Here is a 25,127-nt window from a genome sequence, read left to right on the forward strand (position 1 = left end):
CGCCACATCGGGAGGTGCTAGATCGCCATGCGCCACATCGGGCGTCGCCAGTGGCGCCAGACCGCCATGAGCCGCGTTCAATGGAGCCCAACCGTCCTGCACTCCTGCCTGTGGCGCCAGCCCGTCATGCGCCGGCTTCGAATCTAATAGCGCATTAATGCGGCTGCTGTACATGTTCATGCCTCGCAGCCACCTGTGGGGTCTTCTCGAATCAGGACTTGTTAACTGAGAAAGTTGAGAGACAACAGAAGGTGTTATCTTCTTTAGAAAAGAAGATGGAGAGTATTCTTAAATATTTTAATCATTCAAGAGATAATGTAGGAGAGAATCAGGATCAAGTGGAAGTTTTAGAAGTTGAGCCTGCAGTGAGGTCTGTGGCAGGGTTTCTCCAGTTTCTTCTAAGGAAGATTTGCCAATAAGGGAAGAAGAGGAGGAGGAGGAGGCAGTAGAAAAGGAGAGTCCTTCTTCTGCTTATAAGCAACTTTTGAGATTTTTTGTGCAGAATTTTGCAGATTTCTTCTCTCCAGCAGTACCAGTTTTTGGAATCCCAGTAGGCTAGGGACACGAGTAGTCGTCCGTCTCTAATAACCAAGTTGGTTTTATCAATCTCCTCAAGAAAGACTTTGAAGGGGATTGAAGAGTGGTTGGAGGAGAAGAGGCAACTTGGAAAGATGCAGTTTTGTATCCCTCCTTCTAAGCTTCTTTCAGGAAGGAGGAACTGGTACAATACTGTTGAGTGTTTTTCCTTGGGAGTGTCAGCTTCCTCACAAGGAGATTTTTCTGTAATTGTTGACTCGGCGAGGAGGTCTGCTCTTAATGCTGCCAAGGTATTTTTCGCCTCTTCGGAACTGGACAGGCTCTTTAATGGTGTATTCAAGAGCTTTGAGGTTATTAGTTTCCTGGATTGGGCTTTTGGTGCGTTGGGTAGAAAACTGAATGAACTGGATTTAGATCAAGACCAATTTGAAGACCTTTCTGGAGTAATGTCATGTATTGACAAAGCTGTAAGGGATGCGCAGCAGAACTCTCCACTTCCCTTCTCTTTTATGTTGTTAAAAAGAGGAGTTGTGTTGCTCTTTTTGGCTAAAATAGTGTCTAGGGCACAGAGATCTGCATTGTTATTTGCGCCTCTGGACAAAAGTTTTCTATTCCTCAGAATTTAATTTCCGAAGTGGCGGCTTCTCTTCAACAGAAGACTACGCAGGATCTTCTAGCTCAGTCGACCAGGAGGCCTAGACAAGCGGAGTCTGTTACTCTAGACAACAAGTGTCTTCGTCTTCATTTAAAGATCGGTCCTTTCGGGGCAGACCGGCTACCAGACCGTATCCCAGAGCAAGAGGGAGAGGACGTTTTGTTCCGAAAGCAATCAAGAAGTCTGAGACTGACAAGAAATGAGGTTTTAAACCTCCACACACATGTGGGAGCGAGGCTCCACAGTTTTGTAAAGATTTGGGAGAGCAAGGGGATAGATCCGTGGATTTTTTCAGTTCTTTCAGAGGGCTACAAGATCCCGTTCTTAAGGGATCCTCCTTTGACAATGCGACCTATAGCATTAGCTGCATACTCTCCAGGGTCGGACAGATTTTGTGCGTTGGAAAAGGAGGTAAAGGCGTTGCTAGAAAAGTGAGCAATAGAAGAAGTTTTGGTGTTGGATTCTCCGGGTTTTTACAATCGCCTGTTTGTAGTCCCAAAGGCCTCGGGAGATTGGAGGCCTGTCCTGGATGTAAGTGCATTAAATCGGTTTGTAAAGAAAGAAAAGTTTGCTATGGAGACAATTCAATCGGTGTTGGGATCCCTTCGAGAGGGAGATTGGATGGCCTCGATAGATATGAAAGATGCTTACTTCCATGTTCCAATCCAGTTGGGATTCAAGGAAGTTCCTAAGGTTTGTGTTTGGGAACAAAGTTTTTTCAGTTCAGAGCCCTTTGTTTCGGCCTTTCAACGGCTCCTCAAGTCTTTACGAGAATCCTAACTCCAGTCGCAAAGTGGCTCCATTTGGAAGGGATAAGGATAGTTTTTTATCTGGACGACTGGCTGTTAAAAGCAGAGACGAGAGAGAAGTGTGTGGAGGATTTAGAGAGAACTCTGTCTCTGGTGAAAGAGCTGGGGATTATTGTAAACTTTCAGAAGTCTCAGCTAACACCATCGCAGTCCATTACTTATTTGGGAATAACAATGAACTCAGCGACTTTTCGGGCTTCTCCGTCAGAGAAGAGAGTAGAGAGAAGGGACAAGACAGTGATTGTTCATTCGGACAATACGACTGCACTGTCTTACATAAGAAAGCAAGGAGGAACGCATTCTTTCTCCCTTTACGAGAAAGCAAAGGATCTGTGGTTATGGACGGAAGAAAGGAAGGTAGACATATTGACTCGCTTCATTCAAGGGAAGCTGAATGTCAGGGCGGATGGATTGAGCAGGAGGAACCAAGTACTTCCTACAGAGTGGACGTTGAACGCCCAAATTTGTCAGAGGCTTTGGACGATTTGGGGAGAACCATGGATAGATCTGTTTGCAACGGCTGAAAATCACCGTCTTCCCGTATTCTGCTCTTCAGTGCCGGACGAAAGAGCCTGGGGAATAGACGCAATGTTAATGAGCTGGTCTCATCTGGAGGTTTACGCATTTCCCCCATTCAAGATTTTAGGGCAAGTGTTGGCAAAGTTCAGGGAACAAGTGAATTGCAGAATGACACTAATAGCACCCTTCTGGCCGGTGAGGGGATTGGTTTCCGGACCTTTTAGATCTACTGATGGATTTTCAAGAATATTGCCAGAGAGGATAGATCTACTCAAACAGCCAAATTGAAGGTGATCCACAAGAATCTGTCCGTTCTACATCTGACAGGATTCAGACTGTCGAGCGAATCCTTAGACAGAAAGGATTTTCATGAAAGGTTGCTGAGGCAATTGCAAGACCAAGGAGAGTCTCTTCAGAAAAATTGTATCAGTCCAAGTGGTCTATTTTTAGAGATTGGTGCAAGCAGAATGGAATCTCTTCTACAAAAACCTCTGTTTTGGAGATAGCAGAATTTTGTTATTCCTGAATAGGATTAAGAAGTTCTCGTCCTCGACCATTAAAGGCTACAGAGCCATGTTATCTTCTGTCTTTAGACATAGGGGTGTAGACATTTCTTCTAATAAGGACTTAACAGATTTAATTAAGTCGTTTGATACTACTAAGCAAAATGTTCAGAAAGTAGTTTCCTGGAATCTCGACGTAGTTCTTCATTGGCTTATGTCAAGTAGATTCGAACCTATGAAAGATATTTCATTAAGAGATTTTACAATGAAGACAATTTTTTTTAGTTGCACTCGCATCTGCAAAAAGAATTAGTGAGATTCATGCTCTGGATAAAAGAGTCGGCTTTTCCAGGTGGAAAGCGGTTTGCTCCTCTATGGTTGGTTTTTTGGCTAACAATGAGCGCCCTGCAAGACCGTGGCTGCGTTCTTTCGAATTAAAAAGCCTATCAGAGTTACTCGATTCTGAAGAATTAGAAAGAACTTTATGTCCAGTGAGGGCTTTAAAGTTTTATCTCGAGAGGACGAAAGACATTAGAGGTCCAACGCAAAATTTGTGGTGTTCGGTAAAGGATCCGAAGCGGCCCATGTCTAAGAATGCATTAGCTTTCTTTCTCAGAAAAATTATTATGGACTCACACTCTGAATTGGATCCCGATCGTTGTAAAGTGCTTAAAGTGAAAGCCCATGAGGTTAGAGCGGTGGCTACGTCTTTGGCATACCGGAAAAATTTTTCATTAGACAATATTTTGCAGGCTACCTTTTGGAGGTGTAACTCAGTGTTCGCCATGCATTACTTAAGAGAAATTGAAACAGTTTTTGAAAATTGCTCAACGTTGGGCCCGTTTATGGTGACTGGCACGGTTTTGGGGGAAGGGGTATAGGAAGTCTTTCCTTCCTAATGAAACCTAGGCTTATTAATTTTTCGCCTTGAGATGGGTTTGTTGGTTTTGGGAAGTCTGGGAGCACTACGTGTGTCTGGAAGTGCCCTACAGTTATATTTAGGGTGAATTGGGTTTATATATTTAGTGGTGATACCCTTATGATGAAGGTTGTTGATGATGCTAAAGCCCAGAGCAGGGGCACTTTTAGTATCTGTTATGCATGATAGTCCACGGTTCGCCCTCGACTACATGTAAGCTCTCATGCACTCGGCAAATCAGGTCTATATACCTTGTCAGTGCGACTGAGGATAGCAATGAAAAAAGGCAGTACCAATGACTTCAGCTACCTCAGAAGGCAAGGAACTACCGGGATTCTTTTTGAATCTTGACATATATTTACATTGTTTAGTGGGTTGCCTGCCATGAACCCATCGCCTATAATGTGCCAATCAGCTATTATGACTATCAGGTAAGTCATATGTGTAAAAATGTAATTTTCATAAAATAAAATTTTACACATACTTACCTGATAGTCATACAAAACCCACCCTCTTCCCCAATCATGGGCAAGGGTAGCATAAAACATCTGACTGTATTGGTGGGTAGTTCCACTCACTCCCTGTAGGGGGCCAGGGGAAGGGGGTATCACGTGACCTAACTATCGACGCTGCCACGAATTTTTGAATTTCTGCCGGAGACATCAGAGACGACAGCTATTATGACTATCAGGTAAGTATGTGTAAAATTTTATTTTATTATGAAAATGACATTTCTAGTAGTATGTTAACCATAACAGAGGCTTTTCAGGGATATTCTGATATTGACTCAATTTTGCCTGCATTTACCAGTACATTTGAAGGGGGGTTAAAGGTTAGGTGTTTGAAGGATAGTGGCTGCCAGTGTAACTTCATTACTACCGCTATTGCTAATAAACTTCGACTGAAAATGGTTAGACAATATTTTCTTGACTAATAATGGTATAAACACATCTCAACAATATACCACTAGATTAGTAGAGGCTAAACTCAACTTCGGCAGCAGTTTTAAAATAACTGAAGTATTCTGTTTACCCTGCATTAACATACATTTAAAGCTTCCTCTTTTGGGTAAGGTTGTTGGAGGCTTTTAGGATTGAGGTTATGTTTTGGCTGATGAATTTTTAACCAGCAATGATGACGAAATTAGCGGCATAGATTTTATATTGGGTGCCAATTCCAGTTTTTGTCTTCCCCAAAGTGAACACTTGTTCGGTGCGGAAAGCCTATCTATGTATTCTCAAACCTCTGCAGGAGTATTGCTTCAAGGTAATTTAACACAAGTGCTAAAGGATTTGTCACATTTGTCTTATGTAGGACATTGTTTTAATGGTTCTGTAAAGACATCAGATAGCGATTTGCTTAAGGTTATGGGCATCTCTGGCAACGCTTGTCTTGCTTCGGACCGGTTTATTGATGGTAAACCTGTTCCCAGGGATTTTTGTATATTAGATGACAAAGGTGAAATTGTTCATAATGAGCTTAAGAGGGCTGCCAGTTGCATTTTGAATGAAAATTATAACAGGTACCTAGGTCTGGAGGATGGTTAGCCTGAAGAAAATGAGTGTGAAATTAATGTTAAACTTAGTAAATATGCCCTTGAAAGTATGAAAAGGAATGAAGAAGGACGAATTATCGTTCCATTGCTATGGAATTTCAAAGTTGCTCATTTGTTAGGAACTAACCATGAACTTGCCAAGATGATTTTGAAATCTAATCTAAGGAAACTTTTGAATAATCCACCACAGTTGGCTCTTATGGACCAGAGTTTCGAAGAGCAAGAAGCAGCTGGTATAATTGAACGTATTGATAATCTTGATCAATTCCTAATCCAGCATCCTAACCTTAGCTTTTTACCTATATTTAGATTAGACAGTGAAACCACTAAATGCAGCGTGGTTTATCTTTCTAATCTTTGTCACAAGGATCCTAGCAGGGAAATTACAGTAAGTCATAATCAGGCCATATTGTATCCTGGACCGACATTGAACCAAAAAATTGTTTCTGCTTTATTACATGTTCGCTTTGGCTCACATCTTCTCTGTTTTGATATCTGTAAGGCATTTAATAATCTTGCTCTTAATGAGGTAGATAGTAATAGACTATTGTGTTTATGGTTCAGAAATGTTGAAAAGAACGATTTTACTGTTGTGGGCTAAGGAAATATGAGACAGCTTTGGCTTAAGATGCAGTCCAGCTCTGTTACTCCTAGCCCTTTATAAGATTTTGATTTTAGAAGTGGAACACGATAGTGTGCATTTGGTTGTGCTTAAGAAACTTATCTATCAGCTTTGTTACATGGATAATTGCGCAGTGGCCTTAGACTGTTCTAAGGATCTTGAATGGGCATATTTGCAACTAACCATATTTTTCACCCTTACAAGTTCAAGTTACAGCGGTTTGTCATTAATGATTTATCCTTGCAGAAGTCTACTGATGTTAAATACAGTATTTCTATGAATTCAGTGGTAAAGTTACTTGGTCTGTTTTGGAATCGAGAAGTAGACTCTCTATCTGCCAGACCCTTTAATCGTGATGCACATGTTAAAACCAGGAGTGATACTTCAAGCTCTGTTGCCTCCCAGTTTGACTTGTATAACCGCAGTAGGCTATTTATGCACTCTCTACGGTGTAATAATGAGTTAGGCTGGGACGACGTTCTGGATAAAGATCTGCAGAGACAGTGGAAGAATATTGCTAAGGAAGCTAATGCTTCCCCAGTAGTGAGTGTCCCAAGGTTTATTGCCAGTAGAAATGACTGTTACAGTTTGTTAGCTTTTGCTGACAGCAGTAAATTTATCTTTGGAGTTGTGATTTTTATTTTGAACATTTCAACTGGTAGCATAAACTTTGTTATGGCAAAGAACTGCATTGTTGGGAAGAATTTGAATTCTAAAAGTATTCCTTCTCTCAAACTCCAGAGTATTGCCTTGGTTGCTGAGTGTCTGGTTGACTTGTATGAGGAATTAGCAGGTCACACTTGTGTTAACCCTATCGGAATAGTCGATTTGCAGGTATATTCGGATAGTTTGGTGGCTTTGTCCTGGATTCATTCGTATTCCATAAAGCTTGATAAATTACAGAAAGTTTCTGTTTTTATCAAGAACAGGTTGCTGAACATCAATGGAATGTGTGAAAAACATCCCATTGCATTTAGCTTTATTTCTAGGGAAGATATCCGGCTGATTGCATTACTCGTTGTCTGACTTACAAGCAGCTGATGAGAACAAATTACTTTTCAGGTCCTGAGTTCCTGAGGAATAACCTTCGACCAGAGATGAGTAGAAAAGACACTTTTCTGGGATCGACATGTGTCGCCGAGTGAAATGTCCCATATAGCACACATATCTAGGTATAAATATTTGCTAGATATACCAGAGAAAAAAGCCATACAGCTAATAGGATGCCAGAGTTACTACCTCTGGAGCGATCATCCTTATAGGATGTCGGTATGTCATCTAGGAGCGAGTGGAAGCCACTACCACAGATGCTTAACCCAAATAGATCTCTCCTCTCCCAAAACCCCTCTACCTAAGGGGTGCCGTTACAGCGGTCCTTCTCCACTCGCTACTACTACTTCTAGTCAGAATCTTAATCCCTTCATAGCACGCTTTCTGGTTAACACCCGTTGTTTTCGTCGGTGTATTTTTGTGCTTCTTTTTGCCTTATTTTGGCTTTTTGGATTTCTTATCATGGCTTCGATTGATCAAGACGCATCTTCATCTAAGTTGAGTATTCAATTTTGTTGGTTTGGGACTCGGTTGGACAATTTTTGTCCCGTTTAATACTTACGCCTTGTCGGCTCGGAGCCGCCATTTTCGTGTTCGTTCGTGGCTGTAGTCCCCAGCCTCTTAATACTCTTTATCTTCTGACGCCTTAGAAGATTTTTTATATGCTCCTCTTTTATAATGATAGCTTTAATTTTCGCTCGTTCTGACGCGCTCGACTATTATTATATTTGTTCCGACACAATATACAAACCCTCGGTCCTTTACATTAGGAGATTACTTTCAGGCGTAGGCTGGAAACGGCCGTTGAACTTCAAACAAGGTGTTATAGGCAGTTAACTACTGTCCGGGGGGCGGAGCACCGCCTGCCGGATGTAAACATTCCAATTTGCTTTCGCCGCCGTAGCGTGTGGGACGTTGTTCTTCGCTCTCTGCCTGACTGCATCTTACTTCTATTTTTGGTGGGATTTTTCTGTTGTTTCATTCATCATGGAAAAGTTGTCTAAACCCTCCTATCCCCAGCGTGTGTGTCCCGGGTAGGGGTAAAAAAGTGCAATTCTTTTCGTTCTAGAGTCGATGTGGACCCACATGCACTCTGCACATCTTGCAGGGGGCGTGTGTGTTCACGCGACTCTACTTGTGATGAGTGTTGTTTGTGGTCCTCCGAGCAGTGGGGTAAGTTCGAGGGGAGGAGACGTTACCGTCGTAAGCCTTCCAAGGAGTCATCCGAGGGAAATACGCCCCCGACGACGCCTTTGGTGGCTAATACTTGGTTCGTTTCTTCCTCCCGGCGAGCTTCCCCTTCTTGCTCCTCTCCCTCGGTGAGGACTCCCCTCCCTTCCTCTTACGTATCTTCGTTAGTGGAAGGGCGCGGGGGAGAGTTGGACCGAGGAATCCTCTCGGAAGTCTCTTCCCGTTCCGGAGGTGAAATTTTTCCTCCGGATCAAGTAGAGGCTTCCATTGATAACCCGACTTTTGCTTCAGGTTCCGGACTAGACAGCCAAGCTATGATTCCCAACTCTCCCTGGCTACACCTGGGTCTACCTGGCTCGGCCCTGGAAGGCTTGGCTCCCCTGGCCCCCCCTCCAGTCACGACCCACTTGGCAGTGGCAGCCACGACTACTACCGTCACCTTTTCAAGATTTGTCCAGATGCCGGTTTCAGTGGCATCGCATCTGGACACCCAGGTATCGGCGTCATCCGCGGGCCAGCACGCTGTTCCATTACCACCTGGCTTCTTGGCTCCATTCTCGCGCGCTGGCCCCTCCTACATGGTGACGTCATCTTTTCCGTACGTGACTGTTGCTGCCCCTGTTGCTGACCATGGACTGGCTTTGGACACGGTTCCTCGCTTGACTCTCCAGCCCGGCCCTTCGTCTGCCTCAATCCCCATCCCAGTGACTATGGCGAGGCCCGACCTGGCCCTGCACGCGGGAGGGGCGGCGCCTGCATCCCTGGCCCCGCCCACTTCTGTTCCTGGCCGACGCGCGGCTCTCCCTACCCAGGCAATGGCTGGTCCGAGCTCCGCCTTCTCTGCCCGGGTTGCTTCTTCTGCTGCTGCTGCCCCTCCTGCTGTTCCTGCTGTTCCTGAATCGGCGGCCTCGCTTTCCTGGCTTGGGGATTTGACTGCTTTCCTGAAGCAGATGGTGAAGAAGAAGAAGAAGAGGTCTAGGAAGGTGTCGTCGTCGTCTTCGTCTTCATCTTCATCATCGTTGTCGTCGTCTGCTGCTTCTTCCTCTTCTCCTTCCGAGGCTTCGCGGCCGAAGAAGAAGAAGTCTGTCTCTCCCCCCCCTAAGAAACTTCGCACCGAGGTTTCTAAGGGTCTGCCTCCTTCCACAGGGAAGGCAGTGGGTTCTCTCGTTGGCTCTTCCCGATCCTCGGATCAGGGAACCGCTTCCCCGGCCTCCGGGCCAGGGGCATCGGGAGCCAAGGGCGTGCAGACCAAGGTCGGCACTTCCCCCGCTGCGCCTAAGAAACCGCCTGCTTCTAAGGCCAGCGAGACCGCGTCGGGCGCTCGTTCGCGAGTTGCCCCGAGTACCCGGGTCCCCAAGGAGACTCGGGTATCCCAGGCTGTTACAGTAGATACTTCTCGCCGTACAGACCAGGGCGTGGGAAGAGAGAAAGAGCCGGGGCATGCAGGTGCTCTGCCTCTTCCTGCTAGCACTCCTTCTAGTGCCACGTCAGGTTCCCGGGACAGTGCTTCAGCCCCGCGGGGCCGGATGCAAGGAGAGACAGGGAAGAAGTCCCCTACTCAGTCTTCTCGAGAGGCTTCGGCCTCGAAGAAGTCTGGGGCGCGTCCAGAGGACAGCGCAAGCTCGCGCCAGCCAGCCGCGCGTTCGGCTCCTCCTAGTCCCCGGCCACGCCCGCACGGCCAGCCCGGCTCGGGGAAGACGAATGCGCGGCTTGGCTCTCGCGAGTCACTCCGCTCTCCTCGGGAGATTGTTTCACCTGGGTTGAAACGATCTCCTCGACCTGAGGGGTCGTCATCACCGCAGGTTGGTGACCGCTCTCGGCCCGCTGCTTCTACTGGTTCTGCCAGTAAGGGCAGCGGGAGCGCCCGATCTTCCTCGCCTGTCCCCTCCGCCCCTTCAGTCTCCTCCAGGGGGCATGAGTCGGAGAGGAGGAACTCTGGGGATCGTTCTCCTCAGAGTCCAGCTGCGTGGGGAGAACGCACCTGGATCGGTCCTTGGCTCGACCAGGTCCCTACGCCCGCGAGTTCAGGAAGGTCCTCGGGGTCTGCCGAGGTTCTCCCCTGCAGGGAGAGTAGTTGGGAAGACCGCACCCTGGAGGGACTCGAGGGTCCTCTGCCCCAGGATGCGGACACCCCGAAATACAGAGGACTTTTTCAGAGGTTATCGCTGATTGATTGGCCAGCACAATGACCTCGGGAAGGGACCACGGCCTCTTCTGTGGATTGTCCATCACGCCTCGAATCCTTCTGGGGACCCAAGAAGGAACCCAAGGCTCGTGGGACTGCCGTGGTCGCGCTTGCCGAGGAGTTCTCGATCAAGTGAACGGTCTTGTGTCTGGGCAAGACAGCTCCTTCGATCGAGTCGCGCTCGGACAAGCTTCTTCCTCCCCTCTGCCTCGTCAGAAGCGCTTTTATACTCCATCGGAAGGGGCGTTGTCGACTAAGCAGGTTGACCCGGACCTGACTCGTTTGGATCCGGGTCTTTCGTTGCAGCAATTGTCGGCGGAGAATATTTCTCTCTCCCAACAAGAAGCTGCAACCCTGGAAGCCACCGCCATGGCGGCCTTCCAGGTAGTCTCCTGGCTCGATCTGTGGTCCTTCACAGTATCGAAGGTGGCTGCTTCTTCGGGTGCTATCGTACCTGGGGAGGACTCTGCCTTTGGGAGACTGTGCCAGTCTGGAGGTAGGGCTATTTCCTACCTTGCCCACCAGACTGCAAACCTGTGGGTGAACCTGGTTTTAAAGCGGAGAGACGCTGTTCTCTCTCGCTTTGCCAGGTCTGTAGGTCCCGAGTCGGCAATTGCTCTACGGAATGGACCGTTGCTGGGTTCCTCCTCTCTCTTCCCTAGGGAGTTGGTGGACGCTGCGGTAGACAAACGCCGTGCCGATGAGAACGACCGGCTTGTCCACCTCCTTCTACCTCCGGGATGTTGCACACAAGTCCTTGGACACTTTTTCCTTGGGTCCTGTGGTGGCTGCTCAACAAGTTGTGTAGCTTATCCAGCTCCCCTAACGGGACAGGTTGCATCTCGCCTATGTTGTACGGTAGTGATTGGGAGATGAATTTTGAGTGACTGGCCTCTATTCCTCTCCCCATCCTAAGCTCTCTTCCCACGGGCAGGGAGCGGACGCGTTACAAGCTGGACCGAGCGATCGAGGCAGGTAAGCACATAACGAGCTTCCGTTCTATTTCCTTTCAGGTTAATAGAAGCAACCCCACTCCCTCCTCTTGCAAGGGGAGGAGGGAGTCCATGACTTTGAGACAAACCCAAAACTTGTATTTGCCTTATTGTCATCCGACGTCAATTCTTCCTAGCCTACTTTGCTTGAACTGACGTTTCCTCTTTCATGCAAAGGGGCCCAGAAGTCTGACAACTGATCCTGCGTTTCCTACAACCCGATCTTTTGTCAGAGGCAATTTTTTCCCTTCCTCGCTCTTACGACCAGGAAGGGAAGACAAGGTGGTGAACTCCAGTCAGTTCAGAGAGACATTTTTCAGATTCCTCCCCTCCAATCAGTAAGTCTCCTAATGTAAAGGACCGAGGGTTTGTATATTGTGTCGAACAAATAACAATTTTAAAGTAAATTGTATTTTTCCTAACTATACAAACCCGAGGTCCTTTACAATTATGCCCACCTCATGCCACCCCTCAATCTGTACCTGGGCCGGAAAGCAAATTGGAATGTTTACATCCGGGCAGGCGGTGCTCCCGCCTCCCGGACAGTAGTTAACTGACTATACCACCTTGTTTGAAGTTCAACGGGCGTTTCCAGCCTACGCCAGAAAGTAATCTCCTAATGTAAAGGACCTCGGGTTTGTATAGTTAGGAAAAATACAATTTACTTTAAAAATTGTTATTTTAGAATAGTGGAAAGTGAGGCCTACCCTATCCTTTCCTTTCTGTTCTTTATGTAGGTGCAATTTTAAAAATATTTTGTTATTATATCATTTCAATTTTATTATGTATTCCTATATACCTTTCGTCTGATATTTGGTAGTGTTATCTCCTTGCCTACCTGACCAGTTTGACTCTGTCGAATCTCGGAAGGTAGGCTAAGCTGGCACCAGTCTTCCTTCCTTCCCTGGCTTCTAGGCCTAGGTAAGGTAGGTTTTCTTGGGTGGCCTTCGTTCGAGTTTTGGATGCCGGCCCATCCTCCCTGACCAGTTTGATTCATCAAATCTCGGAAGGTTGGGTTTGGTGCTAGTGCCCCTTTCTCGTTCATCTCTCTGGCGTGTCCTAGCCTATCTGGCCAGGTGTTTACTTCGGAAGGTTAGGCTATGCTATAGATATTATCTATTTTGCCTTCTCATGTTTATCTCACTCCCATTTTATCAGACGTTGTCTACATGGCTTCTCCCTTTGGGACATTTTAGAGCAATGCTCATTTGCCCCTTTTCGGTTGAGATGATGCTTCGTGGAAGGTGTTTAGGCACCTGACCTGTTGCAGTCGCCATGTTTTCTCTGCCCCTGCGTCTCCGCCGTTCCGCTATCCGGATCCGTTCCGGCGGCTATCGTTAGCTCGCTGTTTAGTTCCTAGTAGGAACAATAGCTTGAGCGTCGTTGCGTTCTTTTTACGGCGGAATTGTGGAGATGCTGGGCTGAATGCTAATTTCGATTTTAGTTATTAATTAGTTTCCGTGAACTATGTTCCGGGAAATCAGTCCCGGAACCTTCGTTCCTGCGGCTAGCCCCCTCGGTTGTTGATTTCTGTGTGGTTAATTTACGAGACGCTCCGGCGTCATCGGAATTGCTTTCCAGTGTGATCGACTTCAGGCTTGGCCTCCCTGTTCAGATTGTACTGGAACGTTCCGCCGTAACCCTATTGTTTACCCCAGATCTCAACTCCGGCGTGGGAGGGAATATTATTACTTTAAGTTTTATTAGTTTAGTCTTTCACCACAGCCGTGAAGCTGTTCCGGCGTTATCTCTTTGATACTCATGTATCAATTCCTCTTACAGGTGGTTCATTGTCAGGAGCCGGGCTGTAACGCCTATCTGCAGCAACCCTGTGGCCACGTAGCATGCAGGTCTCATGCCAGCTGCGCAGTCGGGGTGGATGATCATCTCGTCTGGCATCCAGATGGCTGCGATGTATGCTACTCCCTTTATCAGGACGTGATTGATGATTCGGTACGTTAACCTTTTGGCATACGCGCATGAATATTTCAAACAAGTTTGAAGTACATCTCCTATAATGAAAGAATTTATACGTCAATTTCTTATATTGACATTATATTCGGTTTCAGGTCCCTCGGTCCCGTCAAGCCTCATCTCTTGCTACTCTGAAGATCTGGGTCGGCGGCTTCGGTCACAACGTTGGTCAGGGACGCCCCTTTGTGCTGGCAGAGGACATTTGTAACATCCTGTATCCTATGGCCAGGTCCTCTGCAGCAGTAGCTCCTGAAGTGGCGGAGCCCCTGATTAACAGGATTAGGATCGAGACCCAGGTCCCGCCGGAGGAACAGCAAGAACTGTGCGAGGAAGTGGCCGAGGAAGTGGCCAACATCAATATTCACTTCGAGCCAATGGCCATCGATCCGGAGGAGGAAGGTAGGGATGTAAGTGAGGCAGGTAGACTTAAAAATTCTATTTCTTTCAGTCCTCCTGCGTCTTTGTCTTCCTCCTTCCAAGGTTTCTCTAAGGTCTCCACCCTTGGGGCCCGTTCGGGGTTGGTGATCCCCAAGGTGAAGTCCTTAATGAAGACGAAGACATTACCTAAAGTGTCTAAACCCCCGAAGATCCTGGCCATGCCGAGTTCCGCCAGGTCGTCGTTGGTCCCCAAACCTTCGACTTCCTCCCAGAAGGCTACTCCCCCTTCTAAGGGGTCGAGACCCAAGGCGAGCAGGTCTAAAAAACCTGAATTTGACCCTGAGGCCTTCGCGGAAGCTCTCATGAAGAAATTATCTGACCAGGTTAACTCCCAATTCGAAACGATGTCTCGAGATCTCGCCTCGAGTTTAGAGACATCGGGCAGGTATGTTCAGTCTTTGGCTGAGAGACTGAAAACCCAGGAGGATTCGCTTGCCAGATTCGTTAATTCCGGTCCAGTACAGCAACAGGGTTACTCCATCCCGGACGCCTCGAAGCTACCTGCTTATGAGGACTGTAACCCTTGGCGTCTCGCCTTCAATGCCCCCTTTGCCAATGGTAAACTAACCATCGAAGGGTGTGGCACCCGTCCTGTGGAAGACTACGAGTTCTTCCCGGTGGATCTTGTTTTTCCTTTCCCGGGATACCCTGTTTATCGGAGGAGGCCCTGGTAAGGGAAGACAAGGTCCCCAAGGAAACCGTGATCTTCCCCAGGGATCAAGCACAGTCGGCATGAGTCAGAATACTCTCTGACTGGGAGTGTGCTAATACCAAGCTAACTCCCCACAAGGGGCGGTGTACGATGTTCGTTGTCCACGAGGACATTCCCACCCCTTGTACATCTAAAATAGCGGAGCTAACTCTGCAGGCCGGAATAGAGGAGAAGCCGATGCCAGAGCTTCGTGAGACGGACCCTACATCTCTTCTCTTTCTGGGAGACCTGGATTGCTGTGTTGGGGCTCCTGAAACCTTTACGGTAGGTAGGCTGGATCCGGAGTGCGCTTCGGATCTATTCAGCGAGCAGTTGCCCAGGACTCCGGAGTCCCTGATCAAGGCGGAATATGATGTTAGGTGCCGTCTCAGTAGATCCATCAACTCCGTCACCTCGGCGGAGTTGACATCGGCTGTCTACAAAGACGAACCTCTTTTCCAGATCCTGACTAAGTCACTTCTGGCTTCGTTCCAAAGTGACTTATACGATTTTGTGGTAGCAAGACGGAACTGCCGGAAACATGTGCTGGCTGATGCCTCCATCCGGCACGAGCCAAACAGGCTCATTAAATCCTCTATCTGGGGTACGTCATCAGCGAAGCTTCCAGGGCCAATCAGAATCTTAGGATCCGTCGGGGACTTCCCTTCAAGAGGAAGTCTTCCGAGTTTTCGGGCCCTCAGCCTAAAGGAAGAAAGAGGACAAGGAGGTACCATCCATACAAGGCACCCCAGACCCAGACAGTTGTCCAGGCAGTTCCCATGACTCAAGTTGCCCAACCTTCCACCTCCAAGGGGCAACCCCAGTATGTCTTGCTGAACCAACCAACTCACCACCCTGCTGGCTCAGCAGCTTATGTAGCCTCCCCAGTTTTCAATCCCGCCTATGAAACCCAAGGTTCATTTCAGGGCTACCGCCAGTCCAGGGGCGTTAGAGGTCGAGGCGGATTTCGGTACAGGGCCGGATCCAGACCCCAGTCTAGAGGCAGAAGCTCAAGAGGAGGCAGAGACATTAAGCCCTCAAACAAATGAGCCTCCTCAGGTAGGTGGGAGTTTACGCCTTTACAGGGACCATTGGACTTTCAGTCCATGGGCCCACAGTATTGTTTCAAAAGGTCTGGGGTGGAGCTGGATAGAAGGGCCTCCTCCACCAGTCAGATTCTACCAGTCCCCAACACCGGATCTGTTAGAATACGCAAAAGACCTTCTTCTAAAGAAGGCAATAAAGAAAGTCAGGCATCTAAAATTTCAAGGACGCTTGTTCAGCGTGCCAAAGAAAGACTCAGACAAAAGAAGAGTGATATTGGACCTATCAACTCTGAATTCTTATATTCAATGCGACAAGTTCCGTATGTTGACCGTCTCTCAAGTGCGGACCTTACTTCCCCATGGTGCCGTCACCACCTCTATAGATCTTACAGACGCTTATTATCATGTCCCGATAGCGAGAAACTTCTCTCCCTACCTAGGGTTCAGACTAGGCAAACAGGCTTACTCCTTCAGAGTAATGCCTTTCGGGCTCAACATAACACCCAGGATCTTCACCAAACTAGGAGAAGCGGTGGTACAGGAACTGAGGTCTCAAGGCATCAGGCTCGTGGCTTATCTAGACGACTGGCTAATCTGGGCTCCCAACGACACCGAGTGCCGGAAGGCGACCAGAAAGGTCATTCAGTTTCTAGAGTATCTAGGATTTCACATAAATACAAAGAAATCTCATCTGATTCCGGCATCCCGATTTCAATGGCTGGGTATCCAGTGGGATTTAAACACCCACAAACTTTCAATTCCGCCAGCAAAATGCAAAGAGATAACCAAAGCAACGAGACAGTTTCTCAGGTGCAAATGAGCCTCTCGTCGCACTCAGGAAAGAATCTTAGGTTCTCTTCAGTTTGCATCAGTAACAGACCTACTTCTCAAAGCAAAACTGAAGGACATAAATCGAGTGTGGCGGAGTCGAGCCAATTACAATTTCAGGGACAAAGTCTCCCTCATACCTCCAATCTTAAAGAAAAGACTCCGACCTTGGACAACGGCCAAAAGTCTTTCCAATTCAATTCCTCTACAATTCCCTCCACCAGCTCTGATCATCCACACGGACGCATCTCTCACCGGGTGGGGAGGTTACTCACAATACAAAAAAGTTCAAGGAACCTGGTCGAATCTTTTTCGTCACTTCCATATCAACATTCTAGAGGCAATGGCGGTTTTCCTGACTCTGAAACGCTTACGTCCAGCCAGGAACATACATATCAGATTAGTCCTGGACAGTGCAGTGATAGTTCATTGTCTGAACAGGGGAGGTTCCAAATCAAGTCACATAAATCATGCAATGATAGCAATCTTTTCATTAGCAATGAAAAATCATTGACACTTGTCCGCCACGCATCTGTCAGGAGTAAGAAACGTGATTGCAGATTCTCTGTCAAGAACGACTCCTTTGGAATCAGAATGGTCTCTGGACAAGAATTCCTTCAACTGGATTTGCCAACAGATTCCGGGGCTTCAGGTGGATCTGTTTGCCACGGAATCGAATCACAAACTACCGTGTTATGTAGCTCCGAACCTAGACCCTCGGGCCTACGCCATGGACACAATGTCAGTAGACTGGAACAAATGGCAGATCTACCTATTTCCACCAGTAAATCTTCTGTGGAAAGTTCTACACAAACTCAGGTCATTCAAGGGTCGGATAGCTCTAGTAGCCCCCAACTGGCCGAAGAGCAACTGGTTTCCTCTTCTACTAGAGTTGAAACTCAGAGCCAATCAGATTCCTCATCCAAAATTAACCCAAGTAGTACAAACTCAGACTGTGTCAGCTTCCTCAGGAATGCTGAATACCCTAACTTTATGGATTTCATGAAGTTCACGGCACAGAAAAATGCTAATATTGACCCTTTGAACACAATCTTTCTGGAATCGGATAAGAGAGAATCTACCCTCCGTCAGTGTGATTCAGCAGTAAAGAAACTTGCCAACTTCCTGAAAGAATCAGACGTTCATATTATAACTACGAATCTCACAATCTCATTTTTTAAGGCCCTTTTTGATAAAGGCCTAGCTGCTAGTACTATTACTACGACTAAATCCGCCTTAAAGAAGATATTTCAGTTGGGATTTAACATTGACTTAACAGATTAGTATTTTTCCTCTATTCCTAAAGCTTGTGCTCGTCTTAGACCAACAACCCGTCCTAAAACGGTTTCCTGGTTTTTAAAGGACGTTCTAAGATTAGCTTCAGACGCAAATAATGAATCTTGCTCTTATTCGACTCTTCTTAGGAAAACGCTGTTTTTAATTAGCCTGGCTTCAGGAGCTAGAATCTCTGAACTTTCAGCCCTTTCTAGAGAGTCGAATCATGTGGATTTCCTCCCATCAGGAGAGGTTCTACTTTCTCCGGACCAAATGTTTTTAGCCAAGAACGAAGATCCCCAAATTAGGTGGTCTCCCTGGAAGATCATACCTCTTCCGGAAGATCCTTCCTTATGTCCGGTAGTTACCTTAAAAGCTTACCTCGAAAGGACTTCTCAAAGATCTTCAGGTCCACTTTTTGTTAGAGAGAATGGTGGAACCATCTCCTTGAATGGTATTAGACAACAAATCCTTTATTTTATTAAACAAGCCAACCCGGATTCAATCCCCCAGGTCCATGATATCTGGGCTGTAGCCACCTCAGTTAACTACTTTCAACATATGAATTTTGATGAAATTAAGAAATATACGGGCTGGAAATCCCCTAGAGTTTTTAAACGTCACTACCTTAAGTCCTTAGAGGCTCTTAAATTTTCTGCTGTCGCTGCAGGGAACATTGTTTCTCCAGAGTCAGCTTAGTATTATGTTATTTTAATTGTAATTTGTAATTTAATTTGCTTGCCCTACCTACCTCGCTTGTATTCCCGTCCTTTCTACCTTGTTGACTGGGTTTGGGTTGCTTCACAAACCACTCCTGTCTTTGTACATACCATCCTTGTTAAAATTTTCACCAATTTTTGTTAATTTAGGTGATGGTTTTTTAGTTAGATTGTTAAAGCAATATCTTTAGCTACATTGTTTCTTTTAACTGTATATTACATTATTGTTGGTATTGCTTACTTAACTTATGCAGATTTATATAATTTGTTATACTATTTGGATAAGTAAAAAGCATATTCAAAATTAATTTTATTTTCCTTAGAAAAATTTTAGATTTTGACATTTAACTTTTTATGTTTACAAGCTTTTATGGCCAATTCTCTGCTACTATTTCACTCGGCGACACAGGTCGATCCCAGAAAAGGGAGTTTGACAAAGGAAAAATCTATTTCTGGGTGAAGACCTGTGTCGCCCAGTGAACCCTTCCCTCTTTTTTCCCACCCTAGGCTGGCCAAAGCTTGGGTGCTATTTCGGGATGAAGGTTCTGGGTAGAAGTAGTAGTAGCGAGCGGAGAAGGACCGCTGTAACGGCACCCCTTAGGTAGAGGGGTTTTGGGAGAGGAGAGATCTATTTGGGTTAAGCATCTGTGGTAGTGGCTTCCACTCGCTCCTAGATGACATACCGACATCCTATAAGGATGATCGCTCCAGAGGTAGTAACTCTGGCATCCTATTAGCTGTATGGCTTTTTTCTCTGGTATATCTAGCAAATATTTATACCTAGAAATGTGTGCTATATGGGACATTTCACTCGGCGACACAGGTCTTCACCCAGAAATAGATTTTTCCTTTGTCAAAATCCCTTTAGTCTATGCTGTTCCTAACCCTGATATATCAATAAGTCCATCCCTGGAGGAGATTAATTCCTATGAAGCTACTTTATCTTTTGGGGATACAGATGATCATTATGTGCAGACTTTGTGTAGAGTTTCAGATTTTCACAAACTTATCCTGACTTACAGAGCTGTGTTAATATATGTAAATAAATTGAATCTTAAGGTTAAATTAAAGCATCCTGATAAGTTTGCTGGTTTGAAAATTCATAATTCTGGACATAATTTTTCGCAGATGCGAGTCATCTTGTATTGTTGAAAGACCAAAGACATTGTTTCCCGAAGTATTGAAGTATTTTGCTTTCAGCAAACGTTTACGCAAAGAGTTACCCAAGATTGTTGGACAACTTAACCTTTACACTGATAATGAAGGGCTCTTGCGAGTACGCAGCAAACTGGACAAATTAAAGGAGGACAGGAGATACAGGTGTCCCATTTTACTTTCCAAAGGCAGTCCACTAACTCAGTTAATTATTGAGAATCATCATGAGAGATTTGCACATGTGGGATGCTATTCCCTGCTATCTGAAATGAGAAAAACTTTCTGGATACCCTGCTATTTTTCAACTGTCAAAAAGGTTTTAAAAGCCTGTGTAACCTGTAGACATTTCAATGAGAAAACCATTAAGGTAAACCAAAATTCATACCGTGATTTCAGGGTGAATCCCCTGTAAATCCCTCATAGAGCCATATTTGCTGACTATATGGGTCCATTCTTTGTACGTTCAAATAACCAGAAGATTAAAGTTTGGCTGTTGTGTATTACGTGTACATGGAGTAGGGCCATAAATTTAAAACTGTGTATGAATATGACTGTTAATGAATATCTAAGAGCTTTTCAGCTTCATTGCTTTGAATACGGTATACCAGAATTGTGCATTTCGGATATGGGTACCCAGCTAGTTGCTGGTGCTGATGTTATCATGGATTTTTTAAAGGATCCTAAGGTTAAATTATATTTTGAAGAGAATGATATAAAGCCTTTTCAGTTTCATCAGTTCTTTAAGGGGAATAGTGTTTTGGGGTCTACGGTAGAAAGTTGTGTTAAATTGACAAAGAAACTAATATATGGTGCAATTCGAAATAATGTGTTGGAGATTAGAGACTTTGAATTTCTAATATGTCAGACAATACATATGGTCAATAGAAGACCCATTGCTTTTAAGGAAGCCTTGCGGGAGACTGACTTGAGTTCGACTGTTCCGGAGCCGATAACCCAAGAGAGTTTATTAAGGGGATATGATTTAGCCTCTGTTAATGTTATTCCACCACTACAACAATCTCCTGACTTGGACTTAGATGATAACTTTTCACTTGAATTAACTGACAGAGTAGGAGATAATTTTTCAAAACTTTGTAAGGTTAGACAGAATTTAATAGATATATACCATTCAGAATTTATTACTTCAGTCTTACAGCAAGCAGTTGGTGTGAAAGATTGTTATAACCCCATCAAGCATGCTCGTATATTGAAGAATGATATTGTACTGATTAACCCTTAAACGTCGACTAGACGTATCGTAAGTCGACTAAAATTGTCTGTCGGGTGACGAGTGGACGTACCGTACGTCGACTACAAAAAATTTCAACCTTCAGTCAACTTTGACTCGACCAAAATGGTCGAAAAATGCAATTGTAAGCTAAAATCTTACATTCTAGTAATATTCAATCATTTACCTTCATTTTGCAACAAATTGGAAGTCTCTAGCACAATATTTCGATTTATGGTGAATTTTTGAAAAAAACTTTTTCCTTACGTCCGCGCGGTAACTCGGCCGAAAATTTAACAAATTCTTTCATCATTTTGTCGTAATTTTTGCACCGTTTTACATAAAGTTTTATATATGAAAATGTGCGCAGTTTCATGTAAAATACAACAAAAAACATCCCATGGTTGTAGCTTTATCAGTTTGGAAATATTTTCATATAAATCACGATAAGTGCCAAAATTTCAACCTTCGGTCAACTTTGACTCGACCGAAATGGTCGAAAAACGCAATTGTAAGCTAAAACTCTTACATTCTAGTAATATTCAATCATTCACCTTTATTTTGCAACAAATTGGAAGTCTCTAGCACAATATTTCGATTTATGGTGAATTTTTGAAAAAAACTTTTTCCTTACGTCCGCGCGCAGTAACTCGGCCGAACATCTCAGAAAGTCTTTCGTCACTTTGTCGTAATGTTTGCACCGTTTTATGTTAGTCGTTACATAAAGTTTTATATATGAAAATGTGCGCAATTTCATGTAGAATACAACAAAAAATAACTCGTGGTTGTAGCTTTTATCAGTTTTGAAATATTTTCATATAAATCACAATAAGTGCCAAAATTTCAACCGTCGGTCAACTTTGACTCGACCGAAATGGTCGAAAAACGCAATTGTAAGCTAAAACTCTTACATTCTAGTAATATTCAATAATTTACCTTCATTTTGCAACAAATTAGAAGTCTCTAGCACAATATTTCCATTTATGGTGAATTTTTGAAAAAAAACAACTCTTACATTCTAGTAATATTCAATCATTTACCTTCATTTTGCAACAGATTGGAAGTCTCTAGCACAATATTTCGATTTATGGTGAATTTTTGAAAAAACTTTTTCCTTATGTCCGCGCAGTAACTCGGCCAAACATCTCGGAAATTCTTTCGTCACTGTCGTAATGTTTGCACCATTTTATATTATATGAAAATGTGCGCAATTTCATGTAGAATACAACAAAAAATAACTCATGGTTGTAGCTTTTATCAATTTTGAAATATTTTCATATAAATCATGATAAATAGAAAAAATTCGACCTTCAGTCAACTTTCACTCGACCGAAATGGTAGAAAACTGCAGTTGTAAGCTAAAACACTTACAGTCTAGTAATGTTCAATCAGTTACCTTCATTTTGCAACAAATTGGAAGTCTCTAGCACAATATTTCAATTTATGGTGAATTTTTGAAAAAAACTTTTTACGTCTGAGCGTTACGAATTCATGCATCATTTTGTGATAATATTTTCTCTGTGTTGCTTTGATCATTTTACAATTTGTTATATACCAAAATCATTGCAATTTAGTGTACAATACAAAGAAAAAAAAATAATTCATTAGCTTTAACCATTTTGCTCACAGCACGATTTGTATACAATTATATATGAAATTTTTTTTGCGCTGTAATATATTTCGATATTTATATATGATAATGATATTTTTTTTCATTTCTGATGGTTGCATACTAAACTTCAGGCAATGACCAAAAAAGGAGCCAAAAATGAACTCTTAATCTTAAAAACTAAGCATGCTGTGATTTTTTTAAAAAAACTTTTTTTCCGCTTCGGCGCTAACTCCCGAACGCCGCCGGCGTAAGGGTTAATTCAAACTCAGGTTTTAAAGATTCATCTGTCATTAACTGTCCTACTGTCTGTCTGATTTCTGCAGCATTTTCTTGTATTTTCACTCTTTCTAGATCTAAATCTGCTACCTGACAACTAAAACAAAAGGTATTAGTGAAGCAAATTCTAATACACTAATGAACCATCTATTGAACTTCCTGTTGTTGGTAGATTCTCTTTTTAAATAAATCACAAATGGGTTTGTGATCAGTAAGCACATTAACCTTATGACCTAAGAGTATGTGTCTAAATTTCTCTTTCTGTGATACTGTAGTTTCTTTCTGCTGGATTTAAGACTCTACTGGCATAGCCTAATATACTGCTCTCATTCTAGTTTTTGCCTTTTGTAACAATACAGCTCCTAGTCCTGTACTTGAGGCATCACAAGCTAAGTAGAAGTCTTTGGAAAAATCTGGATAAACTAGAACAGGGTTCCTGGTCATTTTGCTCTGTAGTGTTTGAAAGGCTGATTCTAATTCATCCATTCATAATTAATATCCTTTTTGGTAAGTTCTGTTAAAGATTTGGCTATAGTAGCAAAACCCTTTATAAAAGGTCTGTAATAACCTACCATACCTAGGAACTTTCTTAATGCTTTCAAATTAATGGAGCTGGGTAATCAACTATTGCCTTTATTTTACCTGCCTGCATACGTAGTCCATCTTCACTAATTACATGACCCAAGTATTGTAAGGATTTCATCAGGAATTGACATTTCTGTAATTTTATTTTTAGTCCTGCAATTCTTAATCTCTCTAGGACCATTTCTAATGTTCTGAGGTGACTTTCTAAGTCTTTGCTAAAAATGATTACATCGCCTAAATATACTGCAACATTCTCTATGTCCCCTAGAATTTGTAGCATAAATCTGACAAATGTTAATGGGGCTGATGTTAGTCCAAATGGCATAACTTCAAACTGTAAATGTTCTTTATGCGTGCTGAAGGCTGTGAATGGTTTCAATTCGTCATCTAGAGGTACTGCCCAATATCCAATAAGCAAATCTAAGGATGAAAATATTTTGCCCCCTCCCAATTGAGCTAACATGTCTTGGATTACTGGCATCAGCATTCTATCTGGAATTGTGTTGGAATTTAACTTCCTGTAATATATTACAAGTCTCCAACTACCATCTTTCTTTGGAACAAGCAACAATGGTGAATTATATGGAGATTTAGAAGGCATTACCACTCCATCTTCTTTCATTTCCTGTATCAGCTTGTCAACTATGGGTCTCTGGCTTATCAGTAATCTGTGATTAGGAACAAAAAATGGCTTGGTTCCATCATCTAACAAGATTCTGTGTTGTAGAACATTTGTTCTTCCTAGTTTATCTACTTCTATAGCTATTACATTTCTGTAATTTTTTAACACCTGAATTAACTTGTGTCTTTCTGGAAAATCTGTTTTGTTTACTTCTGAACTTATTTGAGATTTTTGGCCAGTTATGGAGAAAAATGCTTTTTCTTCTACTTTTAGTAAAGGATTGTTAATGGGAATTCCTATGAAAAAGACAATACCTGCGTATAAGGTTAGTCTGTTGTCTGAATAGCTTTGTACATAAACTTCGCAATTACCACCATTCATGTGGATGAGCGAGTTATCCATTCTGACAAAATCTGGTAATTTTTCATTCATTAACCCTTTAACGCCGAAGCCCTATTTACAAAAACGTCTCCCGTATGCCGGCGGCGTTCGGTGAGTTAGCGCCGAAGCCGAAAAAAAGTTTTTTTCAAAAAATCATAGCACGCTTAGTTTTTAAGATTAAGAGTTCATTTTTGGCTCATTTTTTTGTCATTGCCTGAAGTTTAGTATGCAACCATCAGAAATGAAAAAAATATCATTATCATATATAAATATTGGAATATATGACAGCGAAAAAAAAACTTGTATATAATTGTATACAAATCGCGCTGTAAGCAAAACGGTTAAAGCTAATAAGTTAATTTTTTTAGTTGTACTGTACACTAAATTGCAATGATTTTGGTATATAACAAATTTTAAAACGATCAAAGCAACACAGAGAAAATATTATCACAAAATGATGCATGAATTCGTAACGCGCGGACGTAAAAAATTTTTTTCAAAAATTCACCATAAATCGAAATATTGTGCTAGAGACTTCCCGTTTGTTGAAAAATGAAGCTAATTGATTGAATATTACTAGACTGTAAGTGTTTTAGCTTACAATTGCAGTTTTCGACCATTTCGGTCGAGTTAAAGTTGACCAAAAGTCTAATTTTTTCTATTTATCGTGATTTATATGGAAATATTTCAAAACCGATAAAAGCTAAAACCATGAGTTATTTTTTGTTGTATTGTACATGAAATAGCGCACATTTTCATA

The 25,127-nt window shown here is 43.6% G+C and overlaps 1 protein-coding gene across 1 annotated transcript in view; it reads left to right on the forward strand.

Annotated features, from left to right (window-relative positions):
- Positions 1-25,127, forward strand: part of LOC136828450 (gastrula zinc finger protein XlCGF57.1-like) — a 135,334-nt gene that overhangs the window by 23,820 nt on the left and 86,387 nt on the right. The gene's annotated exons all lie outside the window — the stretch shown is intronic.

This window comes from Macrobrachium rosenbergii, chromosome 42 (assembly GCF_040412425.1).
Source record: "Macrobrachium rosenbergii isolate ZJJX-2024 chromosome 42, ASM4041242v1, whole genome shotgun sequence".
In the NCBI taxonomy this organism is placed as follows: Eukaryota; Metazoa; Arthropoda; class Malacostraca; order Decapoda; family Palaemonidae; genus Macrobrachium; species Macrobrachium rosenbergii.